This window comes from Eublepharis macularius, chromosome 4 (assembly GCF_028583425.1).
Source record: "Eublepharis macularius isolate TG4126 chromosome 4, MPM_Emac_v1.0, whole genome shotgun sequence".
NCBI classification, from domain to species: Eukaryota; Metazoa; Chordata; class Lepidosauria; order Squamata; family Eublepharidae; genus Eublepharis; species Eublepharis macularius.
The window spans coordinates 28821446-28843091 of record NC_072793.1 but is presented as its reverse complement, the minus strand read 5'-3'; the positions used below and the strand labels follow the sequence as shown (position 1 = coordinate 28843091).

Here is a 21646-nt window from a genome sequence, read left to right as displayed (position 1 = left end):
TATTGGGTATTGACAACTGGGGTGTCTGAAGCACCTCCTTACAGTAGTTGCCAACCCGCCTGGAGATCTGTTTCCGTTACAACTGAACTCCATATGGTGACGTTATCTCTCTTGGAGACAATGGAGGTCAGTGCCTGTGGCATTATACCCCTCTGAAGCCCATCTTACTGTGCTTCCTAATATCCAGCTGGTATCATCTGGCCCATAATTTAAACCCTATCCTCTGCTGCCAACAGAAACAGCTCCCTGCCCTCCTCTAAGTGACAGCCCTTCAAATACTTAAAGAGAGCAATCATGTCCCCCTATGACATCATGCAATTTGGATGTTATGCCTCTGTTGATAGACCCCAAGATCGCACTCACCTTTTTCGTCACTTCATCACACTGGCTGCTCATATTTAACTTACGTTCCATCTGAACCCCAAGATCTTGTTTACACATACTGCTAACCAGAAGTCTATCCCCCATCCACTATGTGTGTTCCTCATTTTCGCTACCCAGATGTAGAACTTGGCACTTATCCTTGTTAAATTGCATCTTGTTCACATCCACCCACTTTTCCAATGTGTTCCGGTCTCGTTGAATTCTATCCCTATCTACTGATTTTGTTTGCTGCTTCTCCCAATTCAATGTCATCTGCAAATTTAATGCATAGCCCCTCCACACCCTCATCCAGATCATTTATAAAAATATTGAAAAGTACCAGGCCCAGGACCAAGCCCTGTGGCACCCCACTGGGCACCTTCCTCCGTTCAGATGAAATGCATTGACATCTACTCTTTGAGTGCGGTTCTCCAACCAGTTCCCTATCCACCTAACTATCCTAGAGTCCAGTCCACAGTCCTCTAGTTTACCCATCAGAACATCATGAGGAACCTTGCCAAAAGCTTTACTGAAATCCAGATAAACTACATCAATTCTCACGATCCAGTAAGCCTGTCACTTGATCATAGAAGGAGATGAGGTTGGTCTAGCAGGACCCATTGAGGACAAATCCATGCTGACTTCCGCATATCACTACGTTGTCCATCAGATGCTTGCATACAGACGTGTTTAATATCTGTTCCAATATAAATTTTTTTGTCACTGCATCACACTGGCTGCTCATATTTAACTTACATTCCATCTGAACCCCAAGATCAGCTGTAATTCAAGGAGAACTCTAGGCCCCATCTGGAGGTTGGCAATCTTATCCAGTCTCCCGCTCTTCAAATCAGCTCTGCTGTTCTCCTCTATATGCTTGAATCATCTCTCCATGCACTTACTGACGCTTTAGTCAAATCCCTCTCCAAATACCCGCACTTTGTGCAGCTTTCTGACCGACGTCACCAAGTTTTGTTCACATTCATCCACTGTTCTATGTTCACACACAGCCCCTTTCCATTATTGTTGCATTCACCTTCATTTTGACCCACTGACTGAATTGATCTATGGGGAAGCAGTTTCCTTTGTTTGGTTGATTATATATATTAACTAGCTTGATGCCCGTGCTTCGCTATGGTATGCTGTAGATTATCAGTAGAGTGAAGATAATCCACTATTTTCTCCATGGTGAAGATATCCCACACTTTCTGGTACCACTGGTGCAATTTTGGAAGTCTGTCTTGTTTCCAGTATAACGCAAGAAGCATTTTCGCTGCAGCTAATAACAAGAGTATTCAGTTTCTCCTGATCGTTGGTACTGTTGGGTCTTCCCAGAGACCCAGCAGGATTGTCTCAGGATTTTTAGGTACATCATAGCCTGTGATTTCTGTAACAGACCTCAAGATTAAGTCCCAGAATGACTGGATTTTAGGACACGTCCACCAGAGATGAATATAATCTCCAATTTGGCCGTATTGCTTCCAACAAAGCGGGGCTATAGTAGGATTAAGGTGATGGAGGGAACTAGGTGTCACGTACCATCTTGACATTATTTTAAAAGATGACATTTTAATATTGATTGCTTTAGTTTTTAGGTGTCTGCCTGACCAAATCAGGGCCCATTGGTTGTCCGTTAGTATGTTCTTGCAATCCCTATTCCATTTCATTTGGAATTGCAATTGGTTGGCTGCTTATAAGGTGTGATAGTTGTAAGTATGTTCTTGCAATCCCTATTCCATTTCATTTGGAATTGCAATTGGTTGGCTGCTTATAAGGTGTGATAGTTGTAAGTATTGGTACCATGGCAAGGTATCAGCTGCATCTTTTTCAATTTGCCCTTTACTTAGGATGGCCCCTTGTTTGGTTATATCCATAATTCTACTTTTCTTAAGTATCTTCCATTTCTGGAATGAGATTAAATCCTTTCCAGGTGGAAACCAAGATTGGTCCAAGAAGGATGATAACGGAGAAGGAGTGGGGGCTAGAGTGCCTTACCCTGTCCCAAGTTATTAGAGTAGATTTCAGAAAAGGATTGGTAAATGTTTGAACTGGTCTGCTTTTATGATCTGTCCAGATTATATCTTTTATGTCATGTGGGGAAATGTGTGTTGTTTCAGCATAGCTCCAGTCTAAATTTTCTGTAGGATTTAACAAAAGCACTATATTAGCTAATTGAGCAGCCATGTAATAATGTTTTAAATCAGGTATAGCCAATCCACCTCTATTGGAGGCACGTTTCATGGTTGAGAAGTTGATTCTAGGGCGTTTGTTAGCCCAGATAAATTTATTTATGAGACTTTGCCATGACTGGATATCTTGATCCGTGAGATGAATAGGCAGCATACGAAAGTTAAATAAGAAAAGAGGTAAAATCATGGATTTGACTAGCAGTATTTTTTCAGCCCAGGACAAATTTAACTTGTCCCAATCCTTAAACTTATTTTTAACCCTTACCTCCATGGGTTTAAAATTAGAATCTTTTAGATTGGCTAAATTTAAGGGAATCATGATACCTAAATAGTCCCAATTATTACAAATCCAGTGGTATTTAAAAGTAGAAGCTATATGTGAACGTATGGCTGGGGTTAGATTAGTAGGGTAAATTTCAGACTTGGATTTATTAATTTTGAGGCCTGATAGTTGCCCAAATTTATACAAGGTATTTTCCAGGGGAGTTAATGAGGCAAGTGGGTTAACAATATAGAGTACCATGTCATCCGCAAAGAGGGAGACTTTATATTCGTGTTTTTTTATTCTAACACCTGCAACCTCCGATGTTTGTCTTATGGTTTCTGCCAACGGTTCGATAGAGAGGGCAAACAATAATGGGGAGAGGGGACATCCTTGCCGAGTCCCTCTAGTTAGCTTGATGCTCTTTGATATCATTCCATTTATTTTCAGTTGAGCCGTAGGGTTGGCATAAAGCAAATTGATTAAGCGTATAAAGGATGAGCCAAAACCCATTTTTGACAGGAGTTTCAAAAGAAAATTAGTTTCTAAGCTGTCAAAAGCCTTTTCTGTGTCCAATGCCAATAACAATGCCTCAATTTGGTTAGTATTACAGTAGTTGATAATATTAAGAGACTTACGTACATTATCTGTGATGTTTCTATTCGGGATGAAGCCAGTTTGGTCAGGGTGGATATACTGGTTTACGATTTTGTTCAATTTATTGGCTAGTATTGCTATAAAGATTTTTGCATCCTGATTTAACAGGGAAATTGGAAGATAGGATGCTGGCAAGGTGGCATCTTTCCCTTTTTTGGGAATCGCAATGACCGAAGCTTCATACCAGGACTGGGGAAAGATACCCTGTGAAAGAACTGTGTTGCAGGTCAGTCTCAATGGTTCCACTAGAATGTGCTTAAAACTTTTATAAAATTCTGCAGGGAAACCATCCCTGCCCAGGGTTTTATTAAGTTTGAGCTTTTTAATGATCCCTGTGATTTCCTGAGTGGAAATGGGAGAGTCTAAAAATTCCCTATGTGCTATAGTGAGTTGCTTTAAAGAAGTACAGGAAGCTAGAAAATTGTCCATTTCTGATGGAAGGGGATTTGTGGTTTTATAAAGATTAGAGTAAAAAGCATGGAATACTTCCAAAATTTATTGTTGGAAGTATAAGCCTTGTTGCTTTTTTTGATTAGGTGAATTTGTTGAGAGGAGGCTTTTCTTTTAACCTTCCAAGCAAGCAAATACAGTGTCTTAAAATTGCTGTGCCAGTATTTCTGTTTCAAAAAAAGTAAATTCTTTTTTATATTGGAGGACTCCAGAGTTTCAAGCTTTTTCCGTTCTAGCAATAATTGTTTATAAGCCTTTTTACTATTGTATTTTTTGTGTTTGTATTCTAATACTTGGATTTTATTTAGGATGTCTAATCTAATGTTTTCTCTTTCTTTCTTATAGAATGAAGCTAAAGAAATGATCTTCCCTCTACCCACTGCCTTCATGGCATCCCAAATTGTTGCCTGAGAGACTTCTCCTGCAACATTTTCCTTAAAATAATTCACAAGCATTTTTTCTATTTCTTTGTGGATAGTTGGATTCAATAAAAGGGATTTATTTAACAGCCAATGTGATTCATGTCTCGTTTTTTCTGCCAAATCTAGTTGACTTTCCACCCATGCATGATCTGACCAAATTTTACTGCCTATACTAGAGGAGGTAAGGTTTTGATAAATTTTACACGAGGCCAGAATAAAATCAATTCTTGTGTGAACCTGGTGGCGAGCAGAAAAGAAGGTGAAATCTTTTTCTTGCCTGTGTTGATTATGCCATACATCTTTAAGAGCAAATGTATCAAATAGAAGTTGCAGGTTTGATTGATGTGGTTTTTTCCTAAGACGACTCCTATCATTCTGGGACCGGTCTAAATTAAAATCTGCAATACAGTTAAAATCCCCCCCCAACAGAATTTCCCCTTCCGCAAACATGCATAAGCTGGATATGGTTTCATGAAGAAAATCAAGTTGTTTATCATTTGGCGCATATATAGAGGCTAAAGTTATCTTTGTTTCTTCCAGAGTCCCCTTAATAAATATAAATCTTCTTCTTGGGTCAACTTTGGAGTCTAGCCACTGAAATTTAACATTTCTTGAAAACAAAATTGCAACCCCTCCTAGCGTTTGATGAGCCGGGAGCTTGGAATTGCATATTAAACCTGTTAGATCTCAGTATCTGAGGCATTTCCTTTTTATAATGGGTCTCCTGCAGAAATAATATGTCTGCATTCTGTTTTGCTAGCACTGTGGAGACACGTTTGAGTTTTATGGCGTTGTTTAAACCTCTGCAGTTAAAAGTAATAATTTTAATTCTGTCCATCATAGTGTATTAGCATTTAAAAGAATTTCAGTGTTAAACACAAATTGTAGAGTCAACCCCAAGAAACAAAGCATTTGTAATGTTAGAGATGCACCTCCCTTAGCTTTACATAACCGAACAGAAGTGTCTGAAAATAAACGATCGTTCCAAGGATTAACCCCAACAATACAATCCAGTACCCAACTCCCCCCAACAAACAACATCGCAAACTTAACTGTCATAACCCTCTGCTCACTTAAAACAAGGAGCAATCACTCCAGAGGCACAAAGTTAGACACTGTGCAATGGGTAGAGAGGAGAGGAGACACTCCCTCTCTATGTCTGGAGGTCCCTAAGAAAAACTGGGAACAGTAATGAGAACCAGGTGATTCCCCCCTCCCCCCACCAACCATAGGACTAATAGTAAAGGATAGAGCTGCAGATAAAGGTAAAGGAGATAAGTCACATAGTGATAGTAGGAAAGGAAAGGGTGAGAACAGAAGAAAAGAAGAAAGCAGCATTAGCACAGCCAGTAGCTGTCTTAGACGCTATACAGAGAAGATCAATGCTGGCTGAAGATGTTGAAAAGTGATATCCATCCATCAGCAGTGAGATCAATGAGGCCATTGAGATCAATGAGGCCATAGCTCATCGCTTTCAAAGGAGACAAGAAAATATCGCTGTCTGTCTCAGGTGGTTGGTTTCGCAGGGATCGTGGTCCAGGGTTGTGCCAGATAGAAGATCCGTCGCATGGAGGGCTTTTCCCTGATGAATTACTTGGAATTTGGAAGAGGCCACCCATTTATATCTAATGTTAGCATTATTTAGGTGAGTGATTATGGGTTTAAGCTCTCTTCTCTGCAAAAGGGTTTCACTAGACAGATCTTGAAAAACATGGATTCTCTTTCCTTGGAAGAGGAAAAAGCCCTTTTTCCTTGCCTCTTGGAGAATTTTCTCTCTAGTGCGTGTGTCCATGAATTTGACAATAATATCTCTGGAAATGTTCTTTCTTAAGTTGCGGAGGGAGCCCATTCTATAAGCAGACACTATATGTGGCACCACACCATCCTCCAATTGCAACTCCTGTGCTAACCACCCAGCCAAGAAAGCTGTTAAATCAGTGAAGCCTTCCTCAGATTCAGCAAATCCGCGAAATTTTAAATTATTATATTTCCATTTATTCTCCAAGTCCATGATTTTATTTCTCATTCAGCTCTCATTGGCCTGCAGGGTGCGTGTTTCTTTCTGTAGAGACAAACTGAGCTCTAAAGCAGAATCTGCAGTATGAGTCACTTGTTGGAGTGTTTCAGTGATTACTTTTAACTGATCACTCATGGGCTTCAAAAGTCTCTCCATTCTGCTAGCAATTTTATCCTCTAATTGGTCAATTTTATGATTAATATTGGGTTCCTGTACCTGGGTTGCTTCATCAGATGTCTCCACAGTAGTAGCGGCGGCCATCTTAGTTGTGAGACATGATTCTGCTGCGGCTCCCTTTCTGGGCTCTCCTGCTGAGAAGTAAGTTTTAACCAACTGTGGAGTTGGCTCCACAGCTTTATTTTTGCTGCCTCCTGTCTTACCCATCTTTATGGCATAAAAAGATCAGGCTAGAAAGCTTTTAAAATGATCGGGGGGGGGGGGATGAAGCCAGGAGCTTGATCCTCATGCGTCTGGCATACATGCTCATGATGCCCCGCCCCCCTGTCTGCTGTTCTGATCCCACTCTCTATTGCTCTCACCTCCTGAAAATCTGGCAAACTCGCCTTTCCAGAATTCACCCATAGCTCATCCAAACCTTTCTATGGAACCTGGCAACCCCATATATCAGACAATATTTGTGCAAGGTCTGAGCTAGTGGAAGACTTGATGGCTAGTTTAGATGCATTGCAAGTTTGCAACCTCCATGTTTAGTTCAAGATTTTTCTGTGAACAAGTGCACGTGATATTTCTAGAAACTACTAGCATTTATTTAACACCCATACTGGCCTGTTCCGTGGTGTTCCAGGAGATTTTGGCAGGGAAAGGGTTAATAAAAGCACAATATTTTCCCGTTTTCCTTTCAAAAATATTGTTCCCTGGTGTCTTTAATGCTTCCCACTGTTTTTTCTGGTACTGGCATTTCTTTAGTGCCCATTCCAGCCCATTTTGTAGTGTTCTGGAAGCCTTTTGGCAGGGACACTGTTAATACAAGTGTGCCACTTCAGTGTTTTCACTTCTGAAATCTTGTACTGCACTGTTTGTAATGCTTCCCACTGTTTTCTGTGGTACTAGCATTTCTTGAGGAAGTGGGGAACTATAAGCCCTCTGAAACCCAAAACAATCATTGGATCACTCCAAAACACACAGATATGAACTCCAGAGACTCCAGAGGCTGTCTCCTACAAGAGGACATGTGCTGGAGCTGATCCAGTCTCTGGTTCTGGACCTAAGGCCTCGAATGTGGCCTGCCAAGCACCCTGTATTAGACATGGCTTTGAATAAGGAAGTGGTGAAAATATAAGCCCCCTGCAACCCCAAATAATCTTTGGATCACTCCAAATCACACACCCCTGAAATCCAGAGACTGTCCCCTACAAGAAGACATGTGCTGGTGCTGACCCAGTCTCTGGTTCTGGACCTGAGGCCTCAAATGTGGCCTGCCACCAAGCACCCTGAATTAGACACGGCTTTGAATAAGGAAGTGGTGAAAATATAAGCCCCCTGCAACCCCAAATAATATTTGGATCACCTCAAATCACACATCCCTGAACTCCAGAGACTGTCCCCTACAAGAGGACATGTGCTGGTGCTGATCCAGTCTGTGGTTCTGAACCTAAGGCCTCGAACGTGGCCTGCCACCAAGCACCCTGAATTAGACACGGCTTTGAATAAGGAAGTGGTGAAAATATAAGCCCCCTGCAACCCCAAATAATATTTGGATCACCTCAAATCACACATCCCTGAACTCCAGAGACTGTCCCCTACAAGAGGACATGTGCTGGTGCTGATCCAGTCTGTGGTTCTGAACCTAAGGCCTCGAATGTGGCATGTCTCCAAGCACCCTGTATTAGACATGACTTTGAATAAGGAAGTGGTGAAAATATAAGCCCCCTGCAACCCAAAACAATCTTTGGATCACTTCAAATCACACACCCCTGAACTCCAGAGACTGTCCCCTACAAGAGGACATGTGCTGGTGCTGATCCACTCTCTGGTTCTGGACTGAAGGCCTCGAATGTGGGCTGACCCCAAGCACCCTGAATTAGACACAGCTTTGAATAAGGAAGTGGTGAAAATATAAGCCCCCTGCAACCCCAAATAATCTTTGGATCACCCCAAATCACACACTTTCCCCTACAACTTTCGACTTTCCGTCCTCTCCAGACTTAAGGGTGTTCCACTGAGACAAACCCTTCCTAGATTCTGGGCAGGCATTATAGTTATGAGCTATAACCCTGTTCCTGGCACTGAAGGGGAGACTCCTCTCTACCCACTTCCTTGGCCCTCTATAATTCCCAGATCTCTTGAGTCTAAGTAGGAGTTAGTGCTGGTTTTCCCCACTTTAGTCCTAGGACAAACAGTGCTTCACACACATTTCTTCCTCACACAGAGGATTCTCTGGCTGACCCTCTCTGGTCAAAAGCCAGGCTCCAACTCCCGTCCACTCTCTTGTTTAGTCTCCCACTCCAACTGACAGTTTCCCCCACATTCCATCCCCAACTGCCATTTCAGGCTAGCCACATTGGGGGCGGGGGGGAAGGAAACATGTCAATTCTAGCTCACTGACTGGAAATCTCAGCATCTGAAGCTGAGTCCGTCATGACCCTGGTGGAATAGTTGTACAGCAGCTATCACACTAGAACAAGACACCTTAAAAATGAGAGTGCTTCATAGCAAAAGGAAAGCACTGACAGAAGTTGCAAATGTCCTGTGTTACTTCTTTTATACAGTACTATCAGTGACCACACCACCATTGGGATGCCTTTGAAGATGGTTCAGAAACTGCAGTTAGTTTAAAATCCAGCAGCCTGCTTTACAGTAGAGAATGGCCAATAGGTGTATATTATGCTCCCAAGTCATTTATATGTGCATTGTGCAATTGGGGCAGCGCCAGCATTTCTGGCGCTTGAGGCAGCTTCAGGGGTGTTGCCTCATGCTGCCCTGGCCACCTGCTGCGCCTGGCCCACAGCTGTGTGCTGGTGGAAGCAGCGGCAGCACAGAGCAACTGAGCGGGAGGGCTGGGAGGCTGCCTGCTCAGCTGCCCCATGCTGCTGCCACCAGCACGCGCTCCTGGCCGGGCACAGCAGCTGCGGGCCAGGTGTGGCAGGCAGCTCAGTTGCTCCGTGTGCTGCCCCAGCTGCCTCCTGCATGCCTGGCCAGCAGCTCTGTGCTGCTGGCGGCAGCAGCACGGGGCAATTGAGCTCTGTGGCACTCACCCCCACCCCCGGCACCCTCTCCGGTGCCTCCTTGGCGCCTTAGCGCTTGAGGCAGCTGCCAGCCCGGCCTCAATGGGCACGCAGCACTGTGTGCAATTCTCAAAGCATTGTTTTAACCAGAGAAGCTCTAAAAGGCCTTGCCCCAGTAACTTCACTGTACGTGAAGATCTTCACAGACCCAGTGGAAAGTAGTGGTAAGAATGTTGGATAGGACTGAGGAGACTCAAGTTCAAAGCCCAATTCAACCACACTGGGCAGCTGGGCTCTTTCTCAGATTAACCTACCTCACAGGGTTGTTGCAAGGATAAAGTGGGGGAAAGGGACTATGTGCATACCACATTGAATTCCTTCGAGAATGTGTGAGATAAGTCTCATAAATTTAAGTCAAATCATCTGTTTTATTATCTGAAGCGTGGAAAGAAAGAAACCCATTATACTAAGCCATACCAGCAAGAGTGGTGTGCAGTTTGTTGCAATCAAAAACTCAAATGCTACCTTAAACTAGCATGACCAGATGTCGTAGCCCTGAAATAAATCTTTTTTTAAGTCGCGAAGGACTTACTGCTCGTTGTTTTGAACTTCTTCTCTCTGCATGCAGCCAACAAAGCTGCAAACTTGAGAGAGACACGGCATATTGTCTTATTTTCTCAAAACGTTATGTAACACAAAGTCCCGAGAGAATGAACTAAAACAAGGTTTGAGAAGATGTTAGCTCTTTCAGCTGCTTTGTTTTGAGCTTTGTTATTTTTGGATTTCTCCCTAAAGAATAGGCAAGATGTTAGCAACACATGAAATGTCTGCCAGCAGGCAGCCCTGCAAAGATCTGGCAATGTGGCTAGACACACAGAATTCAGGTGCCTAAGGGCACTTCGACTTGGGTTGTTTGCCCCCACTTTGATACTATTGGGAAGCAGCGTTGTTTGTTTTACTTCCAACAGCATCATGGTACTTTTGTGTACCTCCAGGTTTGTTTGTTTTCAGTCTTTCCTGCAGTCTTTCCCAACCCTGCTTTGCGGTAATGTTTTGGAAATAATGCAGCAAAACTGGACAGGCAATCACATGGATGGGAACGTCTAGATCTTATTAGTCATTTTCTCTGTCAAAAGAGTTTATTGTCTACAGCCATAGGCCATCACAATTCACCAAACATTGACTAATAAACATTTAAATCCCTTATCACAGTTTGTATAGGTTACTAAAATTAATTAAAATAATACAGTATGCCAAACTATCCCAGGAGTCACGAAACAGCCTCATTCAGTACCACCTTAAATCTTACGTTTTTGGCTGCGAGTGCAAACTGAGAGACTCGATAGGACACATGATTATCAGTGTCAGATAACAAAAACACAATCTTCTCGATTTCAGAGTATGTGTTTGTGACTGATAGAATTCTAGCCAAAAATTTAGCTCTGGGTATATAATGGACAATAAAGTAGGTAGTGGGAAAGGTTCTCCAGTGTAGGTAATCCACAAATGCAGGTGCGATGTTCCATAGGGGTGTGAGAATAACACCCTGCCAAAAGAGCTGCCTGCATCACCTGAAAGTGCAGAGCAGTGAAAGACCCTCTGCCTCAGTCCCCCACAGCAGCCATTTCTCCACCCATCACTAGAGAGTAGGGATCCCAGATGCCCCAGTGAGGGTACGGGATCCCGCACTCCCACCCTTCACCCTCCGCCCCCCGCCACCACTCACTTGGCCAGTGGGGGGAAAGTGGGGGAGTGCGCGCTTCTCGGAGTGCACACCGCAGCAGGACAATTTGGGCCTCAAATGGGTTGAATCGCTCTCATTTGGGGCCTAAATCAGCCTACTGCAAAATGCAGGAGCACACTTGGGCCCTGTGTAATGATGTTGCTTTCTGGAAGTGACATCACGGTGCCGCCCCAGGAGCGCACACATGCAAAGACATCACAAAAGATGAGTGCCAGGTCTCCCCCTCCCGCCGGGAAGCTAAGGGAACCTAGCAACCCTACTAGAGAGGTTTTCTTTTCCTCGGTGGCAATTAGCATACATTTATATTGTTATTTTTATTTATTTATTTATTTATTTATTTATTTTCTTTGGATTTCTATTCCATCCTCCCCATGAAGGGCTCAGAGAGAAATTTCTATCTCATGTTTTCAGGATTCCCAGCTTTCTCGTCTCTCTCTCTTTTTTTTTAAGTCAGTCGTTAGCCTCTTTCCTTGAGGAGACACATCTTTTCCCCCTCCACAACAGAAAGAGCTAGAGATGTACCTTTTGTTTTAAATGAAAGCTGGTAAATTTGGAGAACCTGATACACAGATTGCTATAATGTTATAACAATATTCAAATGCCAATTTAAGTGAAACATGAAAAAGCCTTCGGGGGCTAAAGGAGGGAGAAAGGCCACTGTCAGGGAAATGGGGCCAAGAAAATATAGAAACATGGCATGTGGAAGCCCTGTTGTCACTCAAGGCACTATATTAGCAGTTGCAGCAGCAACAGGGAAACCACACACAAACCATGCGTTCCATGTGACAAACAGCTAAGCCCTCTGGTGGTGGGCGAGAGTGCTGTCAATCTTTGGAGGTCTCCTGTCCAATTACTAACCAAGGCAAATTCTGCTGGCTTGCCTGAGCTACCCAGATCAGGACAAGCCCTCAAGCCCTCTAGGATTGTTGAAAATTTCAAGAATATTTCTTTCTCCATAATAGTAAAGAGTCTAGTATTACCCTTAAGACTAACCAACTTTATTGTAGCATAAGCTTTTGAGAACCACAGCTCTCTTCGTCAGATGCAACGAGAGCGGTGGTTCTCGAAAGCTTAAGCTACAATAAAGTTGGTTAGTCTGAAAGATGCTACTGGACTCTTTACTATTTTGCAACTACAGACTAACATAGCTAACTCCTCTGGATCTTTCTCCATAATGAAGCTGATATTTGTATGTTCTGATACACAAATCTTCCTAATCATCATACTACACATACGCGTGAAGAATAAATATATCAACAAATTAGATATTATTAGCACAGTGTTCTTAAACAGTGTTCCTAAATAATGGGGAACCTATTTTTGTGGGTCTTCAGACAAGGTTGTCCATTAGTAATGGCTGGGCTGGTAGGTAGACACCACAAAAAAGTACTTCTACATATGTGCAAAAAAACCCAGTTGTTCTAGCATGCATGCATGAGCACGGACACACACACACTCCTAGCTCAAACGATGTTGTGGAGATAAAATGGAGGTGAGTGCATAGCTGCCTGGAGGAAGGGGAAGATAAAAATGTACTAAATTTGGAAAAAAAAGCCCTAACTGCTGAAGACGGCCTTTGTATCTCAGCTGCCCTACCAAATGCTTAGCTGCAACTCCAGCTGACTGTACCCCACCATAAACATTTACTTACATAATTTCTACCCCACCTTCCTCCCTATAGGACTCAAAGCTGGTTAAATATTAACTTAAAAATAAACACAATTCTGAAACAGCACAAAACACAGGTCACTAATACAGCCTACACATGTGCAGTATTAGCTTTATAACCATATCAACTTCTCCTTACAAGTTGTTCCATTTTAACATAGAAATATTTAATGTAGTTCCCCATTTTTATAATTCTATCCTCCCTTCCTTGAACCTGATAGAGTTGGTGGCAGCTGGAAGGGCCAGAATAAACCAACTGATAATTCATTCCAACAGACAGCCTCTAAAAATTACAACAGCCCCTCTCATTGTATGGCTCAGCTTAGTTTTCTCCCCGAAGTTTTGGAGTGCAAGCTGTCTGGGGTGGGGGGTGCAATTCTAACATTTGTCACCCCATCTGCCATGCACCTGTGCAGAAATCATGAGGAGCTGCTAATCATGTAGTTTGGTGCTCAAAGACAATAGCCCCACCCCCACTCCTCCGGCCAACTAAAATGAGTCATGATTAAATCTTATTGAAACTAATGGAACTAAATTCCCTAAATCTAAATTCCCATAGCGTTCGGTGGGGCATTCCATAAGTATAATTGGACAAGCAAAGGCAGTACCCTCAGATCTCCTGTTCATGGCAAACTACCTGACAGTTCTAAGACCAGGGCTTTTTTTCAGCTGGAACGCGATGGAACGGAGTTCCGGAACCTCTTGAAAATGGTCACATGGCTGGTGGCCCCGCCCCCTGATCTCCAGACAGAGGGGAGTTTAGATTGCCCTCCACGCCGCGGTGTGGAGGGTAATCTAAACTCCCCTCTGTCTGGTGATCAGGGGGCGTGGCCACCAGCCATGTGACCATTTTCTCCGAGGGCAACCCACTGAGTTCCACCACCTCTTTTCCCAGAAAAAAAGCCCTGTCCAAGACTGATGTGTCAACAACAGAACTATGCCTGATAGTTTCCCCATAGTGTGGCTAGTTAGAAATACTGTACATATCCCAGATTTGTAGAATGCCTTATTACAAAGAATATTTCTGGGGATAAGCATTGATTCGCTGATTCAGCCTTTGGCTTTGTGACTATTTTGTACCTCTTACAGCATGCAATTATGACAATATTAAATACAGAGAACTGAGGCTTACACCAAGTTTTTTTATGCTCTGGTAAGAAGAGACCTTCAATGCCTCCTAAAAAAAATACTTTCCCCTTCACCTCTGACCTCAAGTCGCTGTTGCATAAAGTCCCCCTAAAATGACTGACTCCAGAAGGTGGGGCCGAAATAGCACATGATCTGCTAAGGTTAGGAATGCCTTTCTAAGCTTGAAACCTGTTCTGGCTGCTATGATCTCTCCCTTAACTGAAGCCCTATGAATGCTGCAAGGACAATGGGCTCCATTTACAGGCTGAATAATGCACTTCCAATCCATTTTCAATTCACTTTGCAACTGGATTTTACTGTGTGAAGCAGCAAAATCCACTTGGAAATGACTGCTGAAGTACACTGAAAGTGCTTTATTCAACAAGTATGAAATCCTTCTACCAACCAATTTGAACAAGGTGAGCCTAGGGTTGCCAGGTCCCTCAAGTCTCCCAGCAGGAGACTGGGATGCTGGCTCCTACCCTGTCACCGATCTTGCTGTTGTGGCTGCAGGCGCGCAAAGTGCACACACGCGCACTCCCGGCATGCGTGGTGACGTCACTTCCAGGACTGTCGTCATCATGCAGGGTCAAAGGGCACCTCGCATGATGATGTCACGTGTGCCAGGAGGGGCAGAGAGAGCAGGCAGCTCTCGCTCTCTCGCCGCCGCCGCCACCTTGTCCCTGCCGGCGCGGGCTGCAGAAGGGCAGCAGCAGCAGTGGCAAGAGAGCGAGCTGCGGTGGCCACGGCCTGCTCTCTCGCTATGGCCGTGGCCACCCCTGTGCAGCTGGTGCTGGCAGGGACAAGGGGCACAGCGGTGGCGATGGCAGTGAGAGAGCAGGCTGTGAAAACCACAGCTCTCTCTCTCCGCCACCGTGCCCCTTGTCCCTGCCAGCGCCGGCTGTACAGGGGTGGCGGTGGCTGCAGCAAGACAGCAGGCCACTGCAGCCGTGGTTAGAGCAGCCTGCTCTTGCCACCGCCTGCTCTCGCCAGGCGGGCGTGCGCCCTGCACCCAGGGGCACACCATGCCACTTGGGGAGGGGGACCCCTCTGCTGGCCAGGTAAGTGGGCGCAGGGGGGAGGGTGGGATCAGGGGATCCCCCGCCTGGGGTGGGGGGATGGCAACCCTAGGTGAGCCTGAGCTGGTACATTATGTGCTTTTATGTATGTGTATGTTCACACACACATGTATTTTTTAAAAAAAATTAAGGCAGGCTCTTCAAATTTTGGAAATCAACTTCAATCAGTCAAGAAAATAATTGAAGACCTTCTTGACTGTGCTGCAAAAGAAAACTGCCATTTGCTCACTGATAAATGGAAGATAAATTCCAGAGTATATGAGGACCTCTTCTAGAACTATATGAACACTAAAGACTACTACTTTACAGCTCTGTCTCTCTTCCACCCCTTTCCCTTTACTTCTTAATTCAGTGTATTGATTAATTTCAACACAAATTTGATTTATTTAAGACAAACTTTTCTTCAATAAACATTTCACCTGGCTTGAGATATTTTAACATCTTAGTTAACCTAAAATACATGTTAGAAGAAACACTCCAAGAGGCGCATTATGAGAAGGCAAAACTGGATGCCACTCCTGTGGAACGCTTGTAATTAATAGCCTGTGCTCTTGCAAAACCGTGCTGCCTAATTGCGCCACTTGGTTGACAATGACACATGTTTCCTGGATTTGTCTGTCCATCTTGCTCTGTGTGTTGTGTCATGCTCCTGGAGTGATACCCCCTCTGCAGCTGCTTGAGATACTGATGATGAGGGCATATGGTTGTGGACTTTATATATCATTCTATGTAATCTAAGAAGCCACAGCTGATTCCAAAGCAAGCCCTGACATGGACATCTCATACATCTTTGTAAAAGAACAGACAAAACCAAGCTACTTCTGATCACTACGGCAGCACCATAGAAGTGGAGTTCTAAGCACTTGGCTTTAGTCAGAGCATGATTTCGTAAAGCAGGGCAACAACTAACTCCTAGAGATGAAGCCAGCCAGCTGTCGATGCATGGGAAGTCACAGCATTTTTTTAGTCATTTAGCTTTATATAAAACCACACGAATGTGTCAGGCAATGATGATAGAAATAATAGCAGGTAGAGGTGATTCTGTCTTGGTTGGGAAGAATGTGGTGTGCTATGTGCCGTCAAGTTGTCTCTGACCTATATCAACCCTATAAAGAAAAGGCCTCCAAGTCCTATCAATAACAGAGTTGCTCAGATCCTGCAAACTGGAGGACGTGGCTTCTTTTATTGAGACAAGCCATCTCGTTTTAGGTCTTCCTCTTTTCCTACTGCCTTCCACTGTCCCTAGAATTACTTTTTCTAGAGAATCTTGTCTTCTCATGATGTGACCAAAGTACGATAGCCTCCGTTTTGTCATTTTAGCTTCTAGGGAGAACTCAGGCTTGATTTGATCTAGTACCCACTTATTTGTCTTTTTGGCTGTGTTGTCACTTTTTCCTGTTGGTCTTGAAGTCAAGGAATCATAGATAAACTTACCCTACTTTTGACAGAGCCCTTGACATCAGTGCATCAAGTCACGAAGCCAAGCGCTGGCAACCTCTTTATATCATCACTGCAAGCTGCTACAGAGGAATACCGCATCCAACACACAGTCACATCTCTGTCCATATTGCTTGAAATGACATGTTGCCAATCAGCCTTAAAGAATTCTCTGCCATGATACTGTGAGACTACTTTTGTGATATGTAATACTTGAGAGGTGCACAGAGGCTCCTGCTGTTATTGTAACAAAAACTACGACTGATCAAAGCCATTCCTTCCACATGCAATATTAGCCCATATAGGATTCCAAACCGAGAAAGCTACAGCTCAGATGAGGTGGGATAATAACTCAGTTCATCTATAATGAGAAAATCAAAGGTAGTCAGGTAGGAAAATCTAGTTACACACTGAATCCCTTTGCAGAAGACATTGTATATATGTAATTGGATAATATCCGTAACTTTATTAAGTACTTTTTATTTCCATATTCATCAAACCAAAATTTTAAAACAGCATAAAGTATAATATCATATCAGGAAACTGGCTAACCAGCCTCTGGCATCCTTGAACCTGCCCCCACCCACCCCCACACGCACACCAGGGCCGTTTCCACACGGCTTACCTTATTCTGCAAAATAGCGAAATCTTGCGCGAAATCTCTTCTCATGCAATAACAGCATCTTCTCACGAGATTTCACACGAGATTTCGCTATTCTGCAGAATAAGGTAAGCCATGTGGAAACGGCCCAGGTTACATTTCTCCCTATAGTGGGGCAGACTCTGTTTCAGCCCCTCTTGCTAGTAGCACCATATGAATTCATTCAGTAGCTTTAGTCAAGTCCGCATTCTCTCACTGCAATATGGGATTCCTCACTTACAGGGCTGGGTTGTAAGGGTTACTGAGATGACGCAAGGTATTTGGACATTCAAAAGGGTCTGTATGATTATTATTTTAAAACCGGGAGCCCTCCAGTGTTCTCTGGATCTATTACTTCGGTTCCCTTACGGAAGTTCCTATCACCCCAAATTCACCCTGAATTAACAAAGTCCAAGTAACACATTGCAAACCGACTAAGAGAATATTGGTTGCAATGCTGAGAATCTTCTTGGAAGCTTCCAGAAACTCCTGGAGGAATTCTAACACCATCCTAAGCAGAGTTACACCCTCCTATGCTCATGGATTTCCATGGACTTTGTAGGGTGTAACTCTGTTTAGGATTGCAGCATTAGCTGTCTTATGCAGGAGAGATTTTACTCTTAATAATTACATTAAAATATGATACTAAAATACAGTACTGTGGTTAATTTAGAAAGGAAAAGAAGGGGAGTTGACGGGGGGGGGGAGAAAGGGAGGCAAAATCTGCCCTTGAAACCGAAGAAAGGATTTTATGTTAAATATAGTGGCCAGGCTTCCCTTTCCCTTGTGTGTATGATTAGCACATAGTGTACTGGAGAGATCATCAGTGGTGTACACGTCAGCCTGTTTTCCTCGCTCTTCCATGTTATTGCCAGTTATACATTCTTCAAATCTCAACAATATTTCAGGCTCTCCTATCCTCTTCTGTCTGTCTCCTCCTATCATTGTGATTCCATGTGTCTTTGCTTCCATCGCTCAAAGTGTCTCACTGGAGGAGGTATGTTCATTGTTTAGAGATTTGTTTCTAGGTTAAACCTCTGCTGAATCCCCAAGGTAACTGCGTATGTCATATGCCAGCCTGAACGTATTTCCAGGCTATAATTAGCACATAGGAAGCCGCTGACAAGCATGGTTAAGTGGCCTTTAAAGCACATGACATATATCAACAGCCACTGTTTTTTCCATTTTTGATGGTTCTTAATGGCCCCCACAGTATTTTATTCAACAGAATAATTCCCTGCCAATTAACATTTTCCAGCAGCTCATGCAGGCAGCTTTCTTTCTGAGTAACCCCATTAAATGTGGAAAGGATTCCTCTTTTGTTGCTTGTGACCAGCCTACATAGTGATTTTTCTTGGCCAGCGATTTTCTACGCTGTACTTACGCACAGAAACCCACATTAGATACAAAAGATTCCGATACAATGGTGTGCATCCAGGCAATTAAGAATCAAAGAGTACAAGAAAATTTACTGTTTCCTTAGATAGGCTATTAAATTAAGTCATGGCACTGGTGAGAAATCAGACAATATAGAAAAATTAAGAGCAGTTTTAATAGCAAGCAACCATCGATAAAGTGGTACCAGATCTGCTCCAAGTTAGAGAACCAATAACTGTTTATTTATCTAAAGAAATACATACATTTAAGATTACTGGAGAGAAAGAACTAGTAACTGATCTAACTAGCTAGGATGGCTTTAGATTGAAAGTAGGACATCTCTTTCAGGAGGAGACACCATGCTACCTCTCCTGGTGCATGCAGGGAAGAAGAGAGGGTGGGGGAGGGAGAAGGGAAGGAAGGAAGTTCCCCTGGCAGGAAGGAGACTGATAGTAGCCCATTTATCTAACTGACTCTACGGTTGTTGCCTTCCTTCTTCTTTGCAGGCAGTCTTAAAGGCCTGAGCAAGAGACATCACCAGTCCCTTCTTCTAACATTATGCTCTACTGAGGTCCCTTCACCACCACCACCACCACCCATCCCAGGATCCACCCTCAAATCTCCAGGAATCTCCCAACTCAGAGTTGGGAATATGCCTAACGATAACCCAGTATCTCCTCCTCCACCGCCACTTTTGCCACAGTGCATATTTTAGGTTTCAGCAGACAGACTTTGGAAGCTTCACTGACCTAGATTTTGGACATACAGGCCATTACTAGCATCATCAGGTAGAAGTTTCTCAGGTAAGGTAATAACTCGGGCACCAGGAGTTCAGATTGTCTCCTGACCTTGGCTATTACGTTTGGCGTGAACATACAATATGGGTCACCTCTGTTGCTGATACATAAATTGAATGTTGGCCCCAGAAACCTAATTGAAGGATTCCATGTTTGAGCTGTTAGCAGAGTCTATTGTTTAGCAGAGGATGCATGATTATAGGTGGTTGTGAGCTGGTTCTACTGGCTGGTGTGTGTGCAGGAGAGGAAAATAAATCATACACTTGCTTATACTTAGAAAGGAAATGAGAGTACTTTATTGTAGGAACTCCATACTCTGATAGGAAAGGAGAAACAGATCCAAACTACCTATTTGGTATAAGGATGGGCATGGATGATAGGACAAGGCCTGCATCCATGCTTCCAAGATGGAGGGTGGAGAAGGAGAGAGATGCTGTCTGGAACAAAGCCAGGAAGAAAAGAGGGAGAAAGTCAGGAGGAGGAAATCCTGAGAATAGCAATCTGCATATCAAAGGATAGGCCAAATCCACACGCACTCACCATCCGCTTATCTTGCGCAGTCATGGCAGTTGGGTTCATTCCGCTACCATGCTGTGCATCATCACATTCACCCTCCCAGTGCGTCTTCGTGCCGCAATCAGTTCTCCACACGCCACTGAGTAAAGCGTTATAGTGGGCGGTTCCCTCCTCCGTCGTCAGCGTTGACGGTGCACGTCACTTCCCTTTTTTTAAAAAAAAAGTTAATTTTGCGCTATACCGATATTCTGACTCTTATGTAGGCAGAGCCAGGGAAAAGCCAGAGTATTCATAGGAGGGAACCAGGTTCCATTCAAAGCCGAGAGCGGAAAGTAACTGATGGTAAGATAAAGGACCATCATCTGTTTCTTTTCCCGTGCAAACCGCTGCTCACTAAAGTAGGTTTTGCAGTATCCCGACCTTTCTTCATTGTGCAAAGGTGCTATGAAAGCCCATTTTTTTTACAAAAAGGGTCGGGCAAAAACAGATTTCCACATTTATCACGTGGTACGGAAAGGAGGCGCAATTGTGGCGCGGTGATGGCGGGGAACACATGGAATGGGAAAGCGTGTGAGTATCTGCTTGAACAGCGCCGCAGTTGTGAAAAGGGCGCGGAAACAAAAAGGAAGTGTGGATTCGGCCATAGTCAGAGCAGTAAACAGAGTGCCCTGACCTCTCTACCTTTTTAACTCTTTGGTTTGTCCCCCTCTGAAACCTGAGGAAAGGGACAGCGCTGAATCCTCCTCTTCCAACAGTTGCATTCTCAGGTTAAGAGAGCAGACCCAAATCTTTAACATTTATTCCCAAAACTCCACTCCCACTACCCCATTCCTTCTCATTGCTTTTCTTCCTCGCAGTTCTTTCTCATTTCTGGTGGCATGCCTCGCTTAGGAATCCTGACAGCCAATAGCTTTTGAGCAATCTGTTCCACTCACTTGAGTTCAGCTGCTCACTTCACTGATGTCATGTCACTTGTGTCCCCCTTTTCTCTTCTCCCCAAAATGAAGTCTCATTTAAATTTACATACAGATAAAAATATTTCACCAGCTGCTTGTCCACCTGGTGCAAAAAGAAGAGAAGAAGGAAACTGAAAATAAACAACAGAAGAGCAAAAAGCAGACAGAAAGATATACTGCAAAACATACTACCAAAATAATGATATACTGCACTAACACTGCAGCACAGACTTTCCCTCTTGAGCATTTAAGCCTATGCAGCACTATGCTTAGCAATAGAAAGCTCACGTGGTTCTAATGACCGTAATAGACAGAATGCCCTACAGTCTTGGCATTCCAGGCCTCAAAATAGAACACACACAGCTTGGCCCCAAATATACTGATGTCAAGCATAGGTAGTGGCTCCAGACAGAATTCCAGAGCTAGCATTTCCTCCATCTCCCTGCCCCCTCCCCATATCTCATTTGTGAGTCATCAGAATAATTTAACCCTTTTGATACCCAGATCAGATTCTTCGGCCTAGGAACTTCCTCTCACAGAAGTACGGTAGCAGAAGGATAGCTGTAGGGAGAAAACAGGGGGGCTAGTATTAGAGCCAATGAACAAATCAAGTCCTCCATGTGCCCCTCCACTCTGAAAAAGTGGGGAAGGGTGGGCTGTAAAGATGCTATCCTCAATATGACACAGGCAGGGAACAGCGTAACATTCAAAAACATCCTCGACAGAGTTCGAGCAGCAACAAATCTCTGAATTAAAAAG

General features: G+C 43.7%; 1 long non-coding RNA gene across 1 annotated transcript; it reads right to left on the bottom strand.

Moving 5' to 3' along the window:
* Positions 1-19753: 19753 nt before the first annotated feature.
* Positions 19754-21139, bottom strand: LOC129327032 (uncharacterized). Its single transcript, XR_008596774.1, has 4 exons — positions 21105-21139; positions 20867-20990; positions 19956-20137; positions 19754-19852 (listed from the first exon to the last, which is right to left on the bottom strand). It is a non-coding gene; the product is annotated as an uncharacterized LOC129327032 (long non-coding RNA).
* Between the last annotated feature and the right edge of the window lie 507 nt (positions 21140-21646).